The sequence below is a fragment of the Gigantopelta aegis genome, chromosome 9, assembly GCF_016097555.1.
Source record: "Gigantopelta aegis isolate Gae_Host chromosome 9, Gae_host_genome, whole genome shotgun sequence".
NCBI lineage: Eukaryota > Metazoa > Mollusca > Gastropoda > Neomphalida > Peltospiridae > Gigantopelta > Gigantopelta aegis.
The window spans coordinates 43337503-43350230 of record NC_054707.1 but is presented as its reverse complement, the minus strand read 5'-3'; positions in this window follow the sequence as shown (position 1 = coordinate 43350230).

Sequence of the window (12728 nt, the reverse complement as noted above, 5' to 3'; positions counted from 1 at the left end):
TATATTTGTCACTTGGCATTGAAATGTGTGCTCTATATATTTGTCACTTGGCATTGAAATGTATGCTCTATATATTTGTCATTTGGCATTGAAATGTGTACTCTATATATTTGTCATTTGGCATTGTAATGTATGCTCTATATATTTGTCACTTGGCATTGTAATGTGTACTCTATATATTTGTCACTTGGCATTGAAATGTGTGCTCTATATATTTGTCACTTGGCATTGAAATGTATGCTCTATATATTTGTCATTTGGCATTGAAATGTGTACTCTATATATTTGTCATTTGGCATTGTAATGTATGCTCTATATATTTGTCACTTGGCATTGTAATGTGTACTCTATATATTTGTCACTTGGCATTGAAATGTGTGCTCTATATATTTGTCACTTGGCATTGAAATGTATGCTCTATATATTTGTCACTTGGCATTGAAATGTGTACTCTATATATTTGGCATTTGGCATTGTAATGTATGCTCTATATATTTGTCACTTGGCATTGTAATGTGTACTCTATATATTTGTCATTTGGCATTGAAATGTGTACTCTATATATTTGTCACTTGGCATTGAAATGTGTGCTCTATATATTTGTCACTTGGCATTGAAATGTATGCTCTATATATTTGTCACTTGGCATTGAAATGTGTACTCTATATATTTGGCATTTGGCATTGTAATGTATGCTCTATATATTTGTCACTTGGCATTGTAATGTGTACTCTATATATTTGTCATTTGGCATTGAAATGTGTACTCTATATATTTGTCACTTGGCATTGAAATGTGTGCTCTATATATTTGTCATTTGGCATTGTAATGTATGCTCTATATATTTGTCACTTGGCATTGAAATGTGTGCTCTATATATTTGTCATTTGGCATTGTAATGTGTACTCTATATATTTGTCATTTGGCATTGTAATGTGTACTCTATATATTTGTCATTTGGCATTGAAATGTGTGCTCTATATATTTGTCACTTGGCATTGAAATGTATGCTCTATATATTTGTCACTTGGCATTGAAATGTGTACTCTATATATTTGGCATTTGGCATTGTAATGTATGCTCTATATATTTGTCACTTGGCATTGTAATGTGTACTCTATATATTTGTCATTTGGCATTGAAATGTGTACTCTATATATTTGTCACTTGGCATTGAAATGTGTGCTCTATATATTTGTCATTTGGCATTGTAATGTATGCTCTATATATTTGTCACTTGGCATTGAAATGTGTGCTCTATATATTTGTCATTTGGCATTGTAATGTGTACTCTATATATTTGTCATTTGGCATTGTAATGTGTACTCTATATATTTGTCATTTGGCATTGAAATGTGTGCTCTATATATTTGTCACTTGGCATTGAAATGTGTGCTCTATATATTTGTCACTTGGCATTGAAATGTATGCTCTATATATTTGTCATTTGGCATTGTAATGTGTACTCTATATATTTGTCATTTGGCATTGTAATGTGTACTCTATATATTTGTCATTTGGCATTGAAATGTGTGCTCTATATATTTGTCACTTGGCATTGAAATGTGTGCTCTATATATTTGTCATTTGGCATTGTAATGTGTGCTCTATATATTTGTCACTTGGCATTGAAATGTGTGCTCTATATATTTGTCATTTGGCATTGTAATGTGTGCTCTATATATTTGTCACTTGGCATTGAAATGTGTGCTCTATATATTTGTCACTTGGCATTGTAATGTGTGCTCTATATATTTGTCACTTGGCATTGAAATGTGTGCTCTATATATTTGTCACTTGGCATTGTAATGTGTGCTCTATATATTTGTCACTTGGCATTGTAATGTGTACTCTATATATTTGTCACTTGACATTGAAATGTGTGCTCTATATATTTGTCACTTGGCATTGAAATGTATGCTCTATATATTTGTCATTTGGCATTGAAATGTGTGCTCTATATATTTGTCATTTGGCATTGAAATGTGTACTCTATATATTTGTCACTTGGCATTGAAATGTATGCTCTATATATTTGTCATTTGGCATTGAAATGTGTGCTCTATATATTTGTCACTTGGCATTGAAATGTATGCTCTATATATTTGTCATTTGGCATTGAAATGTGTGCTCTATATATTTGTCATTTGGCATTGAAATGTATGCTCTATATATTTGTCACTTGGCATTGAAATGTATGCTCTATATATTTGTCATTTGGCATTGTAATGTGTGCTCTATATATTTGTCACTTGGCATTGAAATGTGTGCTCTATATATTTGTCACTTGGCATTGTAATGTATGCTCTATATATTTGTCACTTGGCATTGTAATGTGTACTCTATATATTTGTCACTTGACATTGAAATGTGTGCTCTATATATTTGTCACTTGGCATTGAAATGTATGCTCTATATATTTGTCATTTGGCATTGAAATGTGTGCTCTATATATTTGTCATTTGGCATTGAAATGTGTACTCTATATATTTGTCACTTGGCATTGAAATGTATGCTCTATATATTTGTCATTTGGCATTGAAATGTGTGCTCTATATATTTGTCATTTGGCATTGAAATGTGTGCTCTATATATTTGTCACTTGGCATTGAAATGTGTGCTCTATATATTTGTCATTTGGCATTGAAATGTGTGCTCTATATATTTGTCATTTGGCATTGAAATGTATGCTCTATATATTTGTCACTTGGCATTGAAATGTATGCTCTATATATTTGTCATTTGGCATTGAAATGTGTGCTCTATATATTTGTCATTTGGCATTGAAATGTGTACTCTATATATTTGTCATTTGGCATTGTAATGTGTACTCTATATATTTGTCATTTGGCATTGAAATGTGTGCTCTATATATTTGTCATTTGGCATTGAAATGTGTGCTCTATATATTTGTCATTTGGCATTGAAATGTGTGCTCTATATATTTGTCATTTGGCATTGAAATGTGTACTCTATATATTCTTCACTTAACATTGAAATATGTACTCTACATACTCACCACATGACACTGATATGTATACTCTATATATTCCCCACTTGACATTGAAATTCACCTGTCACTGTAGTATGTATATTAACCACTTATTATTCAAATATGTACTCCATATATTCACCTTTCATTGAAATGTGTACTCTTTTAATTCACCATTTGTCATTGAAATGTATAATCCATACATTCCTCACTTGACATTGCAATGTATACTCCATATATATTCACTACCTGACATTGAAATGTATACTCCATATATATTCACTACCTGACATTGAAATGTATAATCTATATATTCACCACTTGACATTGAAATGTATACTCCATATATATTCACTACCTGACATTGAAATGTATACTCTACATATTCACCACTTGACATTGAAATGCATAGTCCATAATTATAATTATATTCACCACTTGTCTTCGAGATGTACATGAAGTCTACGAACTAGAAGGCTTAATGCAAATAACGTAAATAATAAAGATACCACACCATTGGGGTACAAGCGGAAAAGAGCCATGGTTGTTATGATCACCAATGAAACTATTACTAGTTTATTGGCCTTTGGAAGTGGTTAAACCGTCGAAATGTGGGTTCGCCTCTCGGTATTGATCCCACCCAGAGCGAGCTTAACGACTCGGTGGGTAGGTGTAAAGCCACTACACCTCTCTGTCTGTCTGTATATATATATATATATATATATCTCTCTCTCTCTCTCTCTCTCTCTCTCTCTCTCTCTCTCTCTCTCTCTCTCTCTCTCTCTCTCTCGCTAACTACTAACCCATTGTCCAGGACAGATAGTCTAGATAGCTGAAGTATGTGTCCAGGACAGCGTGCTTGATGATTAATTGGATACAAGCACGGAACTAGCTATACATGATTGACTAGCGCGAGCCAATGCTCGCACAAGGTGGCGTAATCTAATAAAGTACTGACAGAACAGTTTGTACGACGGAAAGTCCCTAGACTCACTTAAACAAGATAGTTCCACATCTTAGGTTAAGTACGATTGTCAGTTATCGACCTCGGTTCCATAGCGGTTAAGCCATCGGCTCATAGACTGATGGTCTCAAACCACAATTAATTACACTGTTTGCCCATTCAGCCCCAGTGGCTGTAACAGTTATGTTAGTCTTACCAGGCCATTGACTATTTTAAGAAGTTTTACCTGCCTTGGGCCATTCAACTCTCAAAAGGACGAAAGGTGTTGTCTCAATGTAAATAAACCCTCGTGGGCTAACAGACCAACTCACACCCATTTATTTCTGTGTTGTTTTAGAGAAATATCGCAGGTGCTGCGATGGACAGTATGCAGTATCCATTGTAAATAAAGTGTGCACATCCACAAATTAAACTACATCCCCTTCCTTGTCAAAGACATTATAACAATTCAACATACATTCAACATACAAAGCAGCTCCTCAACCAACAATAACATCACAAGAAAACTGCATTTCCTAGCATACATTTCCGCTTTTCAAATGAGGAGACCACTCTACTATGTCGACTGATAGGCCTCTATAGGTGGTACTAAACCAAATAACCTCCCGGCAGGGTCAAAGTTCGAGCAGCCCCGAACTTTTGATAGAGAAAGTTACCACCACAAGTCTTGTGATTGGTGGTAAATGTGAGTATGTTGGTTGTAAAAAAAAATAGTTTCATCTGGAAAAAAAGTATGCTCTTTTATTTCATCCGGTAAGACTGCGTCAAGTAGCCTTGTGCTTGAAACATGTATGGGGTGCCTCACATGCGAAACTAGGCGTATTGTAAAAACATCTGGTTGCACCGAAATTGAGCCATGAATGGTACCATTTTCGTCAGTTAATACTTTGAGGTAGGGTTTGTAGTACTGATATTTATGGGTCATAATTTAGTTGATATATTGCATATAGTGTTTTTAAGCACACACGTTAACATAGTCTATTTTATTTGGTATAGTACAACCAATATTCAGTGCATAATAAAACAGATTATGACTTTGTGTCATTAAATTAAATTAAAGTATACTATTTGAGTAATCAACCGTCACTCAGCCATGCAAGTTCATAATGACCTTGACCTCGATAACAATCACTGTACATAGCTCTGAATAGAGTTTGAATAAAAGTTGGTTTGAGCCTATAATTTATACTGTAAAGATTTGAATATTTATTTTTACATGGTGTTTGACTTGCCATATATAACTGCTCTTAAATATGGTAATATATCTAAGCAACCTGAACTCAGATTTTAATAGCAATATATTTTTATATTAAAAATAACATGTGTCAATGTTGAGTTAATGTCTTTAATTTCATTAACATAGTTAATGTTTCGTGTATGTAATTCTGAAAGGTTAACGTTTTAAAGACCTTGATTTGTATTGTCATTTTGACATATTTATAGGGTGATAAGTTATATTTAGACAAATTTGTAGTTTTATGCAAAATTTTATTTAACTTTGAAGAAAAACTTTACCAAAGCCATAACTAAATATTTGGTCACTACTGTGCCTTCTTTTCTCATTTATACATAACAATAAGCTTGTTAAACATATCTTTAGGTCTCCAGTTCAAATCTTTAAAACAAACCACTTAGTTTGCTCCTATGAAGTGCATTTTAAATGTATACTAGATTCAGAAACCAATTTTTCAAGATTTGATTATTTACCTTGGAGTAATTTGATAATTTATTTTATTGTTAAAGCTGTATTATCCACTTCTACTAGCTAAATAATATTCTGGATTACAGATTATAGGAATACATCGAATATACATGTTGTATTGATCTGGATTAGAAAAATGCAATAAAATAGATGTTCGGGTAAGTATGTGTTTTTAAGCACAAACGTTAACATGATTTTATTTTGTATAGTACAAATTATAAGATGTATACCACAGGTATCAAAGACAACAGTAGTAACATAACACTTTTTAACATCACGTTTTGTATCACGCATCATTTTAAAAAGAAGACATATATGAAAATCAAACTACTTTTCTGTAAAATTCCACTGTTCTGCATTTTATACCTATCCCAATACACACACACACACACACACACACACACACACACACACACACTGACTCACACACTCACATATATAGATATTGGGTTTTTTCAGTAATTAATTCTAAAATTGCCTTTATAAAACACAAAAAAAGGTATTATTAATTATTAAAATATGCGTTTTATATCTTTTGCCATTCATTTATTAAAGCATGCACATATATTACAGTAATGTTTATTTCAATTAATTTTGGTGTATTTTTAATGAAAAATAAGTGCCCCGAAAATGGTGAAAATGCCCCAAAAGTGTTTGGTCTGCCATGCCTTGCCTAATATATTGCATCTAGTATATTACCCTCAAAACATTAGCTCGAATCAGTTCGACCCCACCACATGCATATGATGAAATAGTGCATTTGTGGCAATGTAACATTTGTCCCACGTTGTGTTGTCACTTTATTGCTAATCTGTAGATGGGAGTCTTAGACTGTAATAGAATATTTGATAATAGAATGGGTTTTTTTGTGTGTGCACTTGTTGATGATTTTTGGTGTGTATGTGTGGTGTGTGTGTGTGTGTGTGTGTGTGTGTGTGTGTGTGTGTGTCTTTTTATGAGGATATTCCAATTTAAATATAAATAATTTGTATTGTCATTTGGGAAATATATCTCAAACATGACATTTTTCACTGTTTAAAATTACTTTTATGAAAAATTATGTTTTCGCGCGCTTTAAATTGTTGTTTTGAAAAGGGCGTTGGTGCGTATAAAAATTAAAATATCCCAAAATTCCAGAAAAATATTTCCATTAGGTTGTTCGCCCTGTCTTTGGTAAAATAATTCCACACTTTTCAAAACTTGCAGTCTGTTGTGAAGCACTGCTCCACTTTGATGATGATATGTTCCGAAACTAGAAGTATAATGATTCGTCACTTGAATTGCATTTTTATTTATTTATTTCTGTTTATCTAGTTTCCACTGGGGAATAGAAACACACCCTAGCGTACTCCTGCTCTTCGTTGCTGTATTTTACTGGTGTAATACCATTAGTCTAATTACGTGCTATGTCTCTTGGCGCGGCTCATTAGTGCAGATGTATTTTTGTAGACGCCACCAAAGAACAAATTTAGCAAATTCCTTCTAGATATCGGCTCGACTCGACAGTCATAACATTTATTGTTATGACGAACACAATGATTAAAGCCGTCTCATCCTATTGTATCATCACTTACTAAAGTTAAAGTTTGTTTTATTTAACGACAGCACTAGAGCACATTGATTTATTAATCATAGGCTATTGGATGTCAAACATTTGGTAATTTTAACATATAGTCTTAGAGCGAAAACCAGCTACATTGTTCCAACAGTAACAAGGGATCTTTTATGTGCGCCATCCCACAGACAAGATAACACATACCACGGCCTTGGATATATCAGTCGTGATGCCCTGGCTGGAGCGCATCATTTACGAAGTCCCTACATTTTTAAGTCTCAGTCTCAAGTATATACATGTATATATATATATATATATGTTAATCATGACAGAATAGATCCCCATTAGTAATGTTCTTACTATTGCATGGTATGCTTTGACGTCGTTTGCTTATGCGCTTTCAGTATCACGCAAAACAATGTATTATTGTCCGTTTTAACACTCGGATACGAAGTGCTGTTTTGTTATATGCGTGAAAAAGTATTAAAACAATATATCGGCATATTTCTATGCTACATGTGATGTGCTATAATTTAGTGAGACGAGATTTTGAGTTGATTAAAACTGCAATCTAGGTGTTTTAGTATACATTTGTATTACTGAATATTGTTTTATACATACTGAGGCGAGATTTTGTGTTTATTAAAACTGTAGTTGTGTTTGTATTTTGCATTAGTGAATGATGTCATATTATGAATCGGGCAAGACTGCAGCTTTAATAAGCTTGTGTTGTCGCAGCACCATACGGCTACAGATCACAGTTATCTTCCCATTCCGGAAATATATCCGCGCAAATAGTCTGCTGTTGGACTGATTATTTCATGACAGACAGCTTTGAATAGGAAACTATTAGACTCAAGTCGACAGGAGAGAATGCATGTAGTTTGCAAACATGTGTAACTTGTTGATATTGAAGACGTTTTGTGTGTGGCAATTTCGGCCCATGTAGTGCTTTTTATGTAAAATGGCTGTACTCCGGCCAGGTTTAGTGGGTGTGCTTGTTTGAAACAATACTCTGGGAGAAAGAGCTGGACAACAAGGGATGTAATTTTTAAGGTATTTTGCCCCCAGGCAGGCAAAGGTGCATAAAGAATTCACAGGTCTATTGATATTAATAAAAGCGCTATAGCCACTAACGCTATATAGCGTAAATAATTGTGGTCTGTAAGCAAACAATTCCCGTCACCATTTGTACAACTAAACCTCTAGAATGTTTCCACTCTGCGTTTCGTACTGGCTAACAATGTATCGCTTGATCTAGTTTGGAGATTACACTGTTAAGGCCCTGCTACACTAAACGAGTGACCAACAAGCAAATCGTAACGTGCCGCATGACATACAATTGAACATGGCCCGAGTCACTCGCACGAGACGAGGTTTGAGACAACAGTTTATAATTTGTTTTAAACACCTAAATATTAAAAATATATACTCAAGAACTGTAAAGGGACTCCCCTGAGTTTGCTACATTGTAATATGATTGCTACTAATAAAAACAAACTTTTTGTTTTTAATTTTCATTTTTGGTCACATTTTCACACAGTATATATGACTTGTTTAATTAAATTTTGGACGTGTACAGAATCGAAAAATAAATGCGTATATGTTTCAATATACGCATTACAGAAGCTACACTTTGGGCTGCTTATCACTCTAATATTATAGAGAAACTTATTTGTAGGGAGAATTCTTTGGATTATTCTATATTGGAACCATCTTAATTTGGTATCCTTAAATATATTGAATACATTGCTGTTGATACTTTTCCACCAATTGTATTCTTTCCCATTTAGATATATTTTTTGGTGGAGAAAAAGATGACTTTATATAGGTGTTTGTTTTGTATTATGGTATTTATATACTTAGGCAAAAATAGAAAGTCAGCTGAAAGTGGTTTGGTGGATAAAAATGGCCATGTATGTAATATTGCAGCCTTTGGCCCTTCAAATGTAGTAAATGGTGGATGAAAGCCATAAAATTAACAAAATCCATCATATTTAAATAAGTTGCCATCTGTACGTTTGTTATACCTATTATATTCCAATTCTTTTGTTACCAATTTTAATTAGGCAGTTGAACCACAGTAGTTCGGAACTTACATCATTTTCGTTAAGTTCCACTTTCTTTTTGAATAATGCTAGTATATTGAATACCTGTTTCCAGAACATATTTGTAATTTTTTCCCTACACAGTTTATGGTAATCATCTCCTATATTAATAAATAAAATAATTTTGTTTGGGAGATGACATCTAAGGATATGATACCATAACGAATCATGTCCATTTACTGCTCTTCTAATCCATGTTAATTTTAAGGAATTCATAAAATAAACCACCATTTTCTATATCCTGCATTAGCGAATTCTGAGAAATTCTACCTATGGAACTCTTCCAAATATATGAATAAAAGATGTTGTTGATTGTTTTTATTATGCCATTATCTGGATTGGGGATACTGAGAATAAGGTGAACAGGTTTAGATAGAGCCAAGGATTTGACGACGGTAATTCTACCCAGCATAGTAAGATGACGTTTACACCAGGTATTCAGTAACTTTGAACAAATTGTACAATTTGATTTAACTGGACGTTAAATTTAATTCCTAAGAAGGCCAAATTCTTTTGTGACCATTTTAAGTTTTTATCTTTACACAGATTATGAGTATTATTTGAATTTGATCCGATCCAAATAGCAATAGTTTTTAAAATATTTTATTTCAATCCTGAGAATTTAGAAAATTGATCTATTAAATTTAATGTGTTCCTTAATAGTGGAGCTTCTGTCCCATCGAGTGTTATAGCTGTATCGTCTGCATACTGCATTATTTTATATTCTCTTTTTGCTATAAATAGTCCTTTAATTGACTCTTCCTTTGTAAACAAGTTTCCCATGATCTCAGCGCACAATATAAAAAGATATTGTGCAATCGGGTCCTCCTGTCTACATCCCCTCCCTACTGATTTTGTTTTAGTAAAAACACCATTTTGAATAACAGTTAAAATACAGTCTTATTTAATATATTGACCCATTTTATAATGTCCTCGCCATAGTTAAAAAATTTAAGGTTTTGTTAATAAATCCACCAAGATTCTGAATCAAAAGCTTTCTCAAAATCTACTAACAAAAGGAGTGCGGGAATATTATTTTCACTAGTGTAATGCATCAGGTCATATAATAATCTGGTGTTTTCGGCTATACACCTGCCTGCTAGGAAATCCTTTTGATTTTCATGAATTAATTTATCTATAGATTGTTTTATTATATTGGCTATACAGCCAGAAATTATTTTATAAGTGGTATTTAGTAAAGATATTGGTCTCCAGTTTTTTTTTAGAACATCACAGGGTTTGTTTCCTTTAGGCAACTGTGACGGAACATGCTCTTAATTTTGTTTTCGCCTGTGGCGATATTAATTGTTTTAGAGGGTCGTGTGCAGTTCCAATATGCACTTATCCCAGGTGGGCACCTTGTTACGTATTACCTTCGCGCGACCGTGCATCCCAATATGCACTTAGTCCAGGTGTGGAGGCCATGTGGCCAGTAGTTACGTAATACCTCTGCGAGTGCGGTTTCGACGACCGTGATTTTGGCGACTAGGCGTCAGTAAGTCTGACGATCAAAGAAAAAAAATGCCGGCGTGGTCGCTGTGGAAATACCACTTGATAGGGGGAGGACCGCGTTGTACCACCAGGAAATATTCGTTAGCTAGGGTTTTAGAGATATCGGGGAGAAACATAGGAAGGCTTCCAGGGGGAACGTTAGTCCGGTTGGACTTGGTAATTATATATTTTCTGCTCTGTTGTATAACCTTGATGTGATTGATGTGACTTTAAATATTTTAATACTGTATTATACCAATATTATTTAGACGGTGCTGCCGGTCATATGACGCAGTAAACTGTAGGCTCGCTGTCTAAATAAATATATAAAGCTTAGCCAGTCATCCTAGAGGACCTAGGTAAACTGTAGGTTAGTGTCTTTATTGTGGTAGGTAACAGTATTAATTCTGTGTTACTAGGTTACTGAATGAGTAGTAAGGGTTAATTAAAAATTAACCAGTTAGGAATAGAGTTTTAATTCATTTATTAATTAAGTTCTCCTGGGAGCGTTTCTCAATTATCACACGTTATTGAACGAGTAGTAAGGGTTAATTAAAAATTAACCAGTTAGGAATAGAGTTGTAATTCCTTTATTAATTAAGTTCCCCTGGAAGCGTTTCTCAATTATCACACGTGTGTGTGTTGTGTCACGGTGAAGTGATTAGCATATTGTGTAAACTAGACACCTAGAGATTAACTAATTAAGTGATCAGTTCTGGGTTGTTATTATTTGTTGTTGTTAATTAACTACTGCGGCAGTACATTTGTCAGCGTAGGTTAATACAGATTCCAAAGTGTATGGTGTTTTTGTTGTTTTCTAGTGAACTAAACGTGCTATAATATCATATACTTTATATAAGATCTTATCTCTGATCATACCTAGACGAGCCAGGCGGGTTGAACTGCCCGTTATAGAGAGATCTAATAGATATACAGTTAGGAGAGATATTTGGATAATCGTGTTTCATTCAGTTACGGGTATTATAGGATCCCCGTGACAGCAACAGAGTAATAATGCCTTGTTTTTGAGTTACTGACAGCTCGCCATAAAATAATAAAAACAATTTAACGACTAAAATGACACATTAAATATATTTTCTTGTTTAGAATATTAGTGTCTGTATATTCAATGTATTTCTGGTTGTTTTAATATTTGTAATATTAGTAGCCCAAACTGGATATAGTCTGCAATAATTTCGTACGTACGAACAAAAATATCAGGAAATAAAATGAAGTTTGACCTAGTGCAAATATTAGGTCGATCAGAAACACAGTTAATATACAGCCAGTAATATTTTATTGAGAACAAAATATATTTAATATACAAAATATCTGCTAGTATTATTGAAGAGACCTTGCATATTGGGCCTCAAACAACGAACTCCTATCACGGAATTCTACACACACGCGTTTAGTGGATATGAGAGAGATAAACCCTGCTCCTTTCTGATTATAAGTGTACGAGACAGGAGGCAGAGGGCAGGAGGCAGAGGGCAGGGGGCAGGGAGCAACTGCCCTATCAGTGCTGGAGCAAATGCTCAAATTCGGGCAAAACGATGCATTTCCATCATTCTACCTATAATATTAGTTGTAATCGGTGTGAAAACCATAAGTAATTCGTTTGCAACTTCATATAGCTGTTTGACAATAAAGTTAATGAGAATAAATACTGTTGTCCAGATTCGGTCAATTTTGTTTCATTCGGGCAAAAATTCGTTACACTGTGTTTTTATTTGAATCCTGAATTTTTAGTTGAATCACGAATTTTTATATTGCTGTTGCTCATCACTTTAGTTTTCAATTTACCATAGCTTGACACCCAATAGCCGATGTATTTTTCGTGCTGGGGTGTCGTTAAACATTCATTTATTCATTCATTAATTCGGGCAAAAATCGGCGTCCCCCCCCCCTCCCCC